Below are 13,205 nucleotides of genomic sequence, written 5' to 3'. Positions count from 1 at the left end.
CCCCGTCCCTCGCTTGGAAGCTTGTCCGCCTCCTGTTCTGGCCAGCCCCACGGCCTTTGTACCCTGCCCAGCTGTCAGAGGAGACCTGTTAGAAATTGAACAGGCCCCCCAGGATCACCCTCTGCCACCTGCCGTCTCTGAAGATTGCTGCTGACCGCCTTTGAAAATCAGGGCCAACCTAGGAAGTGCCTGGGTTTGTCACACCTCTGTAGAGACTGATTGTCTGATTCTGGATAGCTCAAGCCAGGAGACAGCTTGTAGGGTTAGTGAGCCTGGCAGCCAAGTTGACATTTCTCCCGCAGGAACCAGCTGGATTCCATACTGGTTCCATGCTTCATTTCTGTTCCGAAACCACACGTCTCCTAGATCGCGCCTTTTGGGCAGAGAAACCCAGGCGCTGGACATTACATGGAAAAAGTGTTTCCTTTTAAGACCTTACCTATAAGTCTTAACATTACCACATGCCCAGTACTATACTTGGTGTTAACAGGAAAGGCAGAGATGAAGACGACAAAATACGTGACTTCAGGAACACGATTTTGTCCTGAAAAAAAATTCTAAGTGCATATTCCGGTAAAACATGTTTTTGTGTGCGAAGCGTGCATATTGGATTCTTTTCATGGTCTTTTTAACTTTTTACCCCATAGTGAATGAGTTAAAAACATGTGCAACTTACAAAGGAGGCAGAACCCAACTTAAGCAGTTTTTAGATTTGTTACTGATTCTTTAAAGATGCATATGACTTGTGGCAAACAAAAAAAAAAAGATGGTGCATTCTTTAAAGTACAGCCACTTGGCTTTATTATATTAAATTACTTAGCACTCTTTTTTTTTTTAATTACGCATTTTGCCTCGGTTTTTCTTCTATAATTAAAGACATGACTTGATTATTAAATTTAGGTTCAAAATTCTGTGATTCTCTCATGGGGTCAAAGGGAAGGAAAAGGAGGATCCAGACGTCCTGTTACCAACGGGGTTCTTGAAACCCCCTAGTGAGGAAAATCTGGAATTGCCTTTCCTTTTAAAGGTTTTTGTTTTATTTTGTTTTGTTGTTTTTTTTTTTAATTTTTTTTTCAACGTTTATTTATTTTTGGGACAGAGAGAGACAGAGCATGAACGGGGGAGGGGCAGAGAGAGAGGGAGACACAGAATCGGAAACAGGCTCCAGGCTCTGAGCCATCAGCCCAGAGCCTGACGCGGGGCTTGAACTCACGGACCGCGAGATCGAGATCGTGACCTGGCTGAAGTCGAACACTTAACCGACTGCGCCACCCAGGCGCCCCTTGTTTTGTTTTTTTAATGCTTATTTATTTTGAGAGAGGAGTGAGCAGAGCAGGGGCAGAGAAGGAGAGAGAATTCCAAGCAGGCTCCCCGCTGTCAGTGCAGAGCCCAATGTGCTCCTTCAGAGCACAGCCTGCTTAGGCTTAGGATTCTCTCTCTCTCTCTCTCTCTCTCTCTCTCTCTCTCTCTCTCTCCCCGCCCCTACTCTGCTTGCATGCACACACGTGTGTGTGCTCTCGCTCTCGCTCTCTAGAAAGAGAGTAAGAAAGAGAGGAAGGAGGAAGAGTTGAAAAACTCATCACTGCCTTTTTTGTGGACAATTTATATACCTTAGGACCGTAGTAAAAACCTCTATAGTTTTGTAAGATTGTGAGATATGGTTAAAAGACAGGTTGTAACAATTATATTTATCATTGCCGGTTAGCATTATAGGAGTTTATAAGGAAACTGGTCCCCTCAACAGGATCTTTTATATACCACATTTTGCAGCGTATATGTACTAACAAAATGAATCTTGGACATATTGACTGATAGTTCAGAGCAGTGTTTTGTTTTGTTTTGTTTTTTCACAGAAAAAAAAAGTCTAGAAGATATGGCACCAAAATATTTTTTCAGTAAATCTCACATATTTGATAGTATACAAAAACTTCTTAAGGAAAGGCCAGCATCAACATTTAATAAGTCAAATACAGCTGGAAGAAAATGTAACTCGGAAGTCAAAATGTCTCATACTTAGTTTTCTACCCTTTTTTGGGGGGTGGGGGGGGAGGATCATTGAGATCTAAAAACAGAAGAAAGCACATGAGGCTTTCTTATAGTTACATAGAAAGACAGGATGGGGGGAGAGAAGGCCACAGGTCAGTGACTTCCACATCAGATTTTTCCACCCCTGAAATCAGATCATAACAGATCAGTGTATGATCAATTATGATCAGCTCATCATTTTCTTTAGCGTTCTGCTGAATGGTCTCCAAGCATGGTTCTGCATCTGGTCCCTTGCCAGGCTCACCTAGAAGGCCAACAGGACACTGGGGCCCTCCTCCAGACCTGAGCCATTTCCTTATCTGCTAGATTGAGTTTCTCTTCTGTGTGGGCCTTTATTGCTTGATATCTTTGGCCTGACATTTCAATTCATAATATGTAGTGCTCAGTACACTTCTTCATTCTTGGGACAGTCTTCAGTCACCTTCCGCTTTTCGAATCTCTTGAAAAGTTCAGAGAAAGATCTTTTTGTGGAGTTCGTGTCTATAGTAAGTGGATCTTTTCCTTTGAGACCTAGGTTTCAGCTTTGGCAAGCTCCTTCTGTTTCACCCTCCTCCATCACCTCAGGTACAGCGCCTGAAAATCCATCCATAATTTCCCCCATCTCCAGGCATTTCTTGTGGAGCTCCTCATATTTGCTTTTTAATTCCAGATTTTCCATTTACCTGGCTTTAACTGCTACATCCAAGTTCTTCTGGCTAAACTGCAGTACATCCATGATGGGAACAAAGGACAGAGGCAGGTCTGTGCCCAAGGACACATGGGGGAGAGTCTCAAACAGGACAATCCAGAACTCGTAAGAAATCAAATGCCACCAGCCTCACTTTAAGTGGACTTCCTCAGGAACTCTTGGCATAATAAATGCTATTTGTTTCAGTGGCCACAGAAACCAATTTATTAGGGCTGTCATCCAGGAGCAGGTCAAATTTGAGGTATAAAAGACTCTTCTCGAAGAGGATTAAGAGTACACTTTTATCATAAGCACTGAGTAATGTATAGAATTGTTGAATCACTACACGTATATTGAAGCTCATATAACAACATTAATTATAGTGGAATTGAATAATAAAAAACATAAATAAAAAATAAAAGAACAAAAAGCAGCTACCAAATAGAAGCTATGGTAAACAATCTCCAATAAAGATACCTGACATGAAGAAAAAGAAAAAAAAAAAGACTTCGTAAAGCAGACTCCTTAAATGACATTTCAAACTGCTCCAAACAATTCACCTCCATCCCTGTGCTAGAACTTCAGCTGGATCTCTGAAGCGCTCCTCTTTCCCTCCCCACCAACTCAAACCCCCGCCCCCACCAGACAAAAGATATTTATTCAGTACTTAGGAGGAATTTAGACACAGCTAACCTCACACATGACATTGGAAGGGAGATTTTTACATACAAGCCAGCAGTGCAGGAAATTGGCCCATGGATACATGATTAGTAAGCAAGGGGGTCATACCTGTTCTGACCACTAGACCACCTGCATCAGGTGTTAATTTTCTGCCCAGCATTTCTCACCCTTAAGGGAGAGGGTTAAACCTCGCAGTTATAAGTCCAAGTCAAAGTTGATACATCTTGTATATTTTAAGTACACAACTGTGTGAGTTCTGCCCGACACAGCAATTCATGAGACTTCCAAAGGAGTCCTATTTGACCATTCAGAACCACACCACTTCCCTCCGATAGAGACCCAAGTATTTTTAAAGTACAAGCACTTTCACAGTCCTGACTAGCTTCAACAGGAAAAGCAAAGAGGCAAAGCAGTCTGTTTTCATTTCATCCAGTGGCCCTTCTCTGAAGCCTCACTGAGGAGAGTAAACTTAACTGTCCCATTTCCACTGCCACTTAAGAGTTAATAGGATGGGATTAGCTTTAGAAGGTTCTTCATGGGATGACTTAACACGAATACAGGGGATCAACACCAGCAGTAACAACTGGATAATTTAAAAGATGTTTTGGGATAAATCCTGTAATTATTGGCTTGAAAGTCCATTGCAATTTTGTACACCTGAGTAGCAGCAAACTACAAAATGCTATCATCTAAAGACACCTTCACTTAATACTTCTAGAAGTTGCTGTCCTTCAGCTCCTCACACTATAGATTTATATGTCAGGATGCACATCTGACACGATGAACTTAAATTTGGAGGGATAGAATTTAAGACTATAATAAGACATCAGGTCTGCACGCTGCTTTATCCTAAAACAACTAAGTCACTCAACTTTGTTACATGCTGGGTAGTGTTAAGACCCCCCCAAAAGCCTCTGATGACAAAACTGAAATTCTGTTGATTGTAACAATTACAATTTTTTTTTCTAGAACTGTATTCATTTACCCAACAAAAATTAATTCAGCACCAACAATATGCAAAACACTTCCTGATCTTGGTAATTCTCTAGAACACAAAGCTAACAGTCTACCGTCTCACAGGTCTACTTGCGGGTCTTTCAAATAAAAGTACAAATTCAGAGCGTGCACAAGGAGCACGACTATGTGTCCCCAGGCCCAAGCTACAGAGGACAGTTTCCAGGATGCGGGCAGCCTCCAACCGCAAGCTTTCTGCACTTCTCTTCAGGAAAGTGAAACTCTCCTCCGGGTCCATGTCTGGTTCTGCCCATGCTGAGGAAGCGGGGGAGGGGGGTGTGGAGCTCACTGCCCAGACTGCTTATGTGAGCTGATGCGCCCCAACAATCCACTGTGCCTCCCTCACCTGCTGCTTTGGAGACCGCTTTGACAGCGTGTCTTTTTATCCTCAAGTGATTCCAGATCGCCATCCAAAATTGAGGAGTACTGATAAAAGATAGACTGCCCCCCTCACACCCCTGGAGAGAGCCAGGTGAACCTAAGAAGGGGTCCAATGTGAAAAAAAGTTGCACAATTGTTTAGTTTCTCTCTATATAAGTTTTCTCTATATAAGTTTCGCTCTATAGCTTTACTTGGTTTGAGCATTTTGAGTTGCCAGAAAATCAGGCAACTCTTTGTACATTAAGTTAGAGAATGCACTCCAAAGCCAAATAGCATTTATTTATTTTATTTTATTGGTAATGCTTTTGCTTTTATTTCCCTCTTATGCAAGTAGTTAAGATTTGACTGTCTTAGCTAAAGTGTAATTCATTTAATCTCTTTATTTCAGACATCTTGATTTTGTGCCAATTAATTAAAGGTAATTTGCTAGCAGAGCAGGTAATGCAAACTGCAGATAATTATGAACTCAAGTTAAATAAAATCCTTCATCTTCCCTAGACCCCTTTCAAATGGCCTGCTGTCCGCTGTCCTGTGCAGGGATTCTCAAGCGTGAGGGAGCATCAGTCTCCCCTGAGGAGCTTATTAAAAACCATAGATCGCTGGGTCTGATCTCCAGAGTTTCTGATTGAGTAGGCCTGGGTTGGGATCTGAGCATTTGCATCTCTAATTAAAGTTCTTAGGTGATGCTGATGCTGTTGGCATAAGGATAAAACAAATCAGAAGAAAAATATTTAATTCTCCCTGGTGCAAAGAAAAACGAAAGCATTTACTTGAGAAGACCTATCATTGTATGCTCTTCCTCTGCCTCCTGAAATGTGCAGGAATCTTTTTAAAGGCTAACTGGGCCCTTTGTTCTCTCAACAATCCAGGAATTTCTCTTTGAAATGGGACTTGGAGCCATCACTTTGAAATGTAATCATCAGGGAAGACAGCGCGCCTAGGTCCCAGTTTGCTGGGAGAATCAGAGGCTAACTTCAGAAAGTACCTGGCTCCAAATTACAAACCTATTTTATGTCATAACATATGAGAAATTTATTCTTCCTTTGTATGAAGACAATCAGGCTTCTTGAGAATTAGTTACCGTTTATTTTGAGAAGATGGTTGTGATGGGTTCATCTGCGTGCCTAAAAAATGGGTGGGATTTTTTCCTGTCTTTGCCATTTTTTTAGTGGCTGTCCTGTGATCCACATTCTGGTTTCATGTTTACTCAGTAATAAACCTGTTTTCTTTCTCCTCTACCTTTAAGGAGAGTTTTTCTAGGTTAACAAGAGATTTTGGTTTTAGTTACATTTCCCTGACATTGGTCAGGGAACCACTGCACAATATGAACCTAAACGCATAACTTTAAATTTCTCTCTAGAATTTCCCCCTTGTTAGGGTGCCTGGGTGGCTCAGTCGGTTGAGCATCCGACTTCAGCTCAGGTCATGATCTCACAGTTAATGAGATCAAGCCCCACGTCCAGCTCTGCACTGACAGTGCGGGAGTCTGCATTGGATTCTCTCTGTCTCCCTCTCCCTGCCCCTCACTCACATTCTCTCTCTCTCTTTCTAAAAAATAAACTTAAAAAAAATAAAGAATAAAATAGAAATCAAATCTATAAATGCAGTTCTTCACGAAACAGTGGAAAGTGTTAAAAAAAAATTTTTTTAAAGAATTTTACCCTGTTAATTTTCACCCTGTTCTTATCGCCTGTTGAAGTCTTTTTGAATCTTTGATTGAATTTTGATCCTATCATCCTCCATACTTCATATCATGTACACAATTGATACGTTTGTTTTACGTTTTCCATTCCATTAGTAAGTTCTGAGAAGAGGCAGCAAGCACGTCTGTAACGTGCCGTGCACGCATACTAGTCATCAGACAATTATATATGATGCGATGTGCTACGGGTACTGAAGACACAACTAGGAAAGTTCTGACTCTCCAGGAGCTTACAGCTGGGAAGACGAACAGGCCATTATAATGCAGGAATGCCAGAGGGAGGTAGGAAGAATGTGCCTGTGGTAGTACAAAGTGGGGGGGGGAGGGGCAGCCTTGGAGGGTCTTATGGACTAAATGCTTGTGTCCCTCCAAAATTTGTAAGTTGAAATCCTAGCCCCCAGTGTGCTGGTATTAGGAGACAATTAGGCCATAGGGTGGAGCCCTCATGAATGAGATTAGAGTCCTTCTAAAAAGATGCACGAGATCTTGCTTCCTGTCTACTCTGCTGGCGCCTTGATCTTGAACTTCCGGCCTCTAGAGCTGTAGAAATGTTTCTTCTCTGCCACCCAGTCTATGGCATTTGGTACAGCAACTGGAGTAGACTAAGATAAGGAGCCAGGAATGGCTTCCTAAGACAGATGCCAAAGCTGATATGGGAAGGATGAGTAGCAATGAGGAAAGGAGGAAAAGAACATCTAGGCAAAGGACTAGTATTTCCAAAACCCAGAGGTATGAGAATGTGATACATTTAGGGAATTGTAGGTAGTTCAACAAAGCTGGGGGTAGATTAGGGACCCTATGGGAGAATAGGCAGAGGCCAGATTGCTACATTTAGGAACAGTGGCAAACACCTGCAAATCCATCTAATTATACCACTGTGCCATGTTTCTCCATTTTATCCATGTGCCCACCTTACAACTTGGTCAAATTACTTAAAATTGAGATATACTAAGCATCTATTATTGGCCAAGGCAAATCTAATGGCCAAGCCTAAGGTTAAGGTGAAGGGGCAGAGTCAGGCAGGGGTGTGCTGGAGCAAATTCTTACCAGCTCGTAAGAGTCTATTGCTACATTCTCAGAACTTTGGCAAGCCAGATTTTAAATACAGCTGTTATTTAAAATTAAATTATTATGATTAAATTATATTAAGACAATGATAATAAATACTCAAAATTTATGACTGTTTAGTTACTTTACTACATTTTACTACTGTCTATGTTCCTATTTGCATTTATTGTGTCTTCTGGAAATATATCACGTTTCAGTTGTCACTAGGAACTTGAAACCAGCTGTTGCTAAAGTGTTTATACATGGAAACTGACAAACCACAAATCAGTGGTTGAGTTATTGTTTTGTTGATTGCCTCGCTTAATAAAGTGATAGAGAAACACGGCGCCTGGGTGGCTCAGTCAGTTGGGCCTCTCTCACTTTGGCTCAGGCCATGATCTCATGGCTAGTGAGTTCAAGCCCCATATAGGGCTCTGTACTGACAGCCTGATTTGGATTCTGGGTCTCTCTTTCTCTCTCTGCCCCTCTCCTGCTCACACTCTGTCTCTCTCAAAAATAAACATTAAAAACATTTTTTTTTAAAGAAAGTGATAGAGAACATAATAATGCAGATTAAATTTTAAAGTGTATTAAGTCTGTAGCCATTATATTGTGAATACCAAAAGAAATTACAGAAATATTCTCCCAATATTTGGAAATTTACCCAGTTCCACAAAGATGTCACCTCACTAACCAACAGTTGAAGTTCCAACTTCATTGTTTCAAAATTCCTTTTACTCATTAACAATGAAAATATCAACCAACCTTCATGTTGGAACTACACTTATTCCTCAGTTACAACCATGGGATAACTACAGAAGAGAGAGTTCAGCAAAAATCAAAGAAAGCATTCTGTAAGACTCAATGGCTATAAGGAATTTGCAATAGAGTATTGTATATTTTATCATTATTTGTCAATTGTGTGCTACACATCCTTTATTTCATTAAAATTTATAATACAATATATGTGTACATTTTGTATAGGGGAAGGGGTAATAAATTGAGGCCATTATTCCAGTTAAAGTACCCCAAGCCCAAGCCTTTCTCCATCAAGCAATTGCCAGTCAGTAGGACCTAGACCATTAGCAAAGATCAGGTTCTGCCTATTGTTTCAAAATGTCTCAAGATTGCCAACAATTTTTGGAGATCTGGGGTGTTGGGAGGAAGGAAAAAGGAGAATAGGCAGAGCTTAGATGCCAGGACATAAAAAATTATCTAAGACATTATCCCTGGCTACTAATACACGTGAAACTAACTAAAAGCAAATAGATCAAAAGATTATCAAATTTTAAAGAAACAGTTTTGCAAAAGAAATTTCAACCCTGGCCTGTGACCATTTAAACTCTTAAAAAAAAAAAAAAAAAAAAAAAGGAAATCCCTGGGTCAGAAAACCCACAGCAGCAGGAAGAAAGCCTCCAAAACTGCAAACATCACAAAGCGGCCCCAGCCCTAGTGCTGACTTCAGATGCAGCCACGGAGGAGGATGGCTTTGATAGGGATCTAAAAGGACAATGGACAAGAGAGTTTCACCGGGGACTACCAAATGAGCCAAGCAAAGAATCCATTCCTTTACTAGGAGAGAGAGTGCTCACCATTGCTCAGAGGTATGTGACCATTGATACCTCCCAGTTTCTCCTCCTCCCCTTGCCCAAATGGGATTTTTTACTGTGGCATCTTGGTTGCATATCCAGGTACATCTTTTAATTTATATGCTTTCATACCGTAAGAAGCAACATATAACGTAATGGAAGGGATTGTATATGATGCAGAGACCCTGGACTGGGAGCAGGATGTGGGAACTCAGAAAGATTTTGGAATTGTCTCCCTGGGCAAAGGAGTCAATTTGTTCTGTGAATGTGTGTTCTTGATTTGTCTTGGATCATTATTAGTGCTGGGGGAAGTCAACTGCCATACCAGAACACTGAAGCGGTGTTTCCCATGTGGGGAAAAAAAGCACTCGTGTAGCTAAAGGAATATTCATGGCCATGGCCAATATTCATTCTTTCTTCCTTAGCAAGAAAACTTCTGATTTTTTAGCTGAGCATATGGCCACCTGCCAAAAAAAAAAAAAACAACTACATGCACATTACCTTATAAATCATATGCTCCCATTTTTTTGTATCATGTTTGTTTTTTAATTTTTTAAATGTTTATTTATTTTTGAGAGAGAGAGAGAGAGACAGTGCAAGCAGGGGAGGAGCAGAGAGAGAAGGAGACACAGAATCTGAAGCAGGCTCCAGGCTCTGAGCTGTCAGCACAGAGCCTGACATGGGGCTGGAACTCACAGACCACGAGATCATGATCTGAGCTGAAGTCGGACACTTAACTGAGCCACCCAGGTGCCCCTATATCATATGTTTATAAGTAACTAAGTGCTGAGCATTGAGATTATAGGCAGTATTGTAGCTTCCAGGAAGCCTTCTTAAATGGCTGCTGGCAGACTTTTCTTTCCTCCTTTCCTTTGTCCTCCTGCCTGGATTTCAGTTGTGATAACTGGAACGCGAACAGATATCTCGGGATCATAAGGATGAGGATCATAATCTGGGGATGGTAGAGCCCAGGTCTGTGAGGATGAAGGCATCACCTTACCGGCCTTGCACTGACTGCTTCCAGATGTTTTTAACAGCATGATAGAAATAAACGTCTACTGCTGTTTAACCTATTTTGTACTTTCCTGTACAGTCCAAACCAATTCTAACTGATACCAGAAATAGATCAGAAAACGTGTGTGTGTTTGGGATGGGTGAGTGAGGAGCTGAGGTTTGGAATGGGCAAAGGGGTTGAATTGGTAAGACGGGGACAGAATTCAGAAAGAGAAGATACATTGGGGGGGGGATTTAAAAATATGCTCCCCAGGTGTGCCGGGGTGGCTCAGTAGGTTAAGTGACCTACTCTTGGTTTCCACTCACGGTTTGTGAGTTCAAGCCCCATGTCTGGCTCTGTGCTGATGGTGAGGAGCCTCTTGGGATCCTCTCTCTCTGCCCCTCCCCACCTCTCTCTCTCTTTAAATGTATAAATAAACTTTAAAAGTAAAAATACACCCCCAAATTCTTTGATCCTCCCCTCTTCAAAAGGTGTAGTTCTCCTTCCCATATTTGTGGCCATATTTAGTGATTTCTTCTAATGAATAGACCGTGTCTGAAATAATGGTGCATGGATTCTAAGATTAACTTATGAAAGGTATTCTGGCTTTCACGTTGATATCTCTTGGATTCTTGGCTCCAGGCAAAGTCCAATGCCATATAGAGAGAATACTCAAGCAGCCTAAGAAGTCCATGAGGTAAGGAACTGAGGCCTCAGATGCTCAACATAAACTTGCCGTCTTGGCAGCAGATGGCAAGCCCCGTCAAGACCTCAGATACCTACAGCCCCAGCCAACATCATGACTGCAACCTGATGAAACACCTTGGGCCAGAAGTAGCTAATGGAGCTGCGTTTGCACTGTGACCCACAGACACTGTGCAATCATACATTTATTTTTAAGCCACAGTATGTAGCAGTAGATAACTACATATACGCTACCAAGTTGATACATTATGGATGGAGAAAATGGGATGGGAAGGTGTTTGCCAGTCCAGGACATGACATCTGAGCTTTGACTTAATGCTAAGTTATTGCATATGACAGAGGAAGAGGGAGAAACGTTTAGGCATGCTGAGCAGATCCAAGTATGTTCTGAGCCAACTCTCTTCCTTCTAGGGTCCTGACTGTTGAAGCACACACAATAGGGCAGACTGTGAGATGGGAATGAGGCAGCATCATTGATTAATTCCTAGGAAAACACCCTATAATGTAGGTTTCTGATAGACTTGGAGGCTACATGGGACTTCATACACCCTCTCCTCTGGAGCTCAGGCCGCTGAGGCCTGCATTGCAATAATCCAAGTGGGAAAGGAAAGGGCTTTGGCTTAAGGTAGGGGTGGCAGAGGTGGAAAGAGGGGGGATTGATCTGAGGTATGTTTTGGAGACGTAAATGACAGGCCTTACAAATAAATGCGTGGGAAGTGTTTCTTCACCTCTCTCCAGTCAGGAATATTGGAGGTTCTCTCTCCAGTTTTCAACATCGCCTGTCTTGTTTCTCCCCAAGGGAGGAGAAGGGGATGAAGTGATTGGTTAGAGATCACTAGTCTTTGGACATCCTTTTCTTTGTGGATGGGATTGGGAGATGGGCTTCCTGTGCCCAGGCACAGCTGGTCCTCTGGGGCTTCTTGTCACTCTGCAGTGTGTCATGAGGCCAACAGCCTCCTAACTAACTCTAACTACCTCTAACTACTCCCTACGGGTGCATTGTCCACACCAGCCATGATTACATCTTTTGTTCAATTTCCTCAAATAGCTCATTTGATTTACCTGAAGAGATCTGGAAGTCTGTTTGGTCTACAAAAATGGGGACAGTAGTCAGAAGTATCTCCAGTCAAGTTCACTGTTCATTTTGATGCAGGGGTGGCATTGCCATTTTTATGATGTAATATTATGTATGTCTCACATTTCTCTTACTGGACTCTGTTGTTTGAAGCCAAGCCTTTGTTTGGCAGCCATAAATATTTGCATCAAAAAAAAAATACAGCCATACAGAATCTTCAGTTGTCTTAAAAATGGGAAAGGATAAGTTGATAGAGACATTTTCCATTTTTGAAAGGCCTATTCAAAATGAAACCAAAAACTTCATTACAAGTTATGAAAAATGCATTGACTGACCTTTGAAGTTCATACAAGCTCAAAAAGAGCAGAATAATTAAAGAAGACAAGCAAAAAGCCCAAGAAAATATATGAAGCTTGACTAATGAGCATGTTCAAAATAAATAATGTATCTTCATGAGTTATTGATGATCTTATAATTCATGAATGCTGAGAAAAACATAACAAGGAATGATTTGTAAAAGGTCATCAAAAGCAAGTAAGAACACAACCATCTCACTGCTTATCTTGTAAGTGATTAAGGTTCTAAGAAACAATGAGAAAAGAAAAAAAGGAACAATGGAAAGGGGTCTGTACTTGTTTGAATAATGTCCTCCCAAAATTCATGTTCACCCAGAAACTCAGAATGTGATCTTCCAAAGAAATAGGATCTTTGCAGATGTAATTGTTACAACGAAGTCATATTGATTAGGGTGGGTCCTAAATCCAGTATGAGTGGTGTCCTGATAAGAGGAGGTGACACAGAGAGACACAGAAACACACAGGGAAGAAAGCCGTATGACAACAGAGGCAGAGATTTAGTGATGGAGCTGTAAGCTAAGGAATTGCTACCAAAGAAGCCAAGGATTGTTAGCAAGCATCAGGAGCTAGAAGGCATGGGAACATTCTTTCCTAGAATCTCAGAGGAAACAAAGCCCTACAGACTCCTTGATTTTAGACTTATCTAACTCAAATATTGAATTCAATCATTATATTTGCCCAAATCTGTGAGCTAATGTCATTTAAGTCATAAATAGGCCTATATTTGAATATCAATTCTATTTAACAAATATCCAATGATCCATTAGAACCTAAGAATGCTAAGAGTTGGGGGTACTAAAAAGGAGAAATGTATAAATTACAGACCTCAGGTAACTTCACCTGTTAGGATAAATAAATGGATAATTAAATAACCAAGGAACTTAGTATAATAAAAGATGATAAATTACAAAGTACTACACTAGGCTGTAGTTAAGGTCAAAAAGAGAA

The sequence above is a fragment of the Prionailurus viverrinus genome, chromosome D3, assembly GCF_022837055.1.
Source record: "Prionailurus viverrinus isolate Anna chromosome D3, UM_Priviv_1.0, whole genome shotgun sequence".
NCBI lineage: Eukaryota > Metazoa > Chordata > Mammalia > Carnivora > Felidae > Prionailurus > Prionailurus viverrinus.
The sequence above is the reverse complement of the archived record's forward strand: the minus strand, read 5'-3'. Positions refer to the sequence as shown.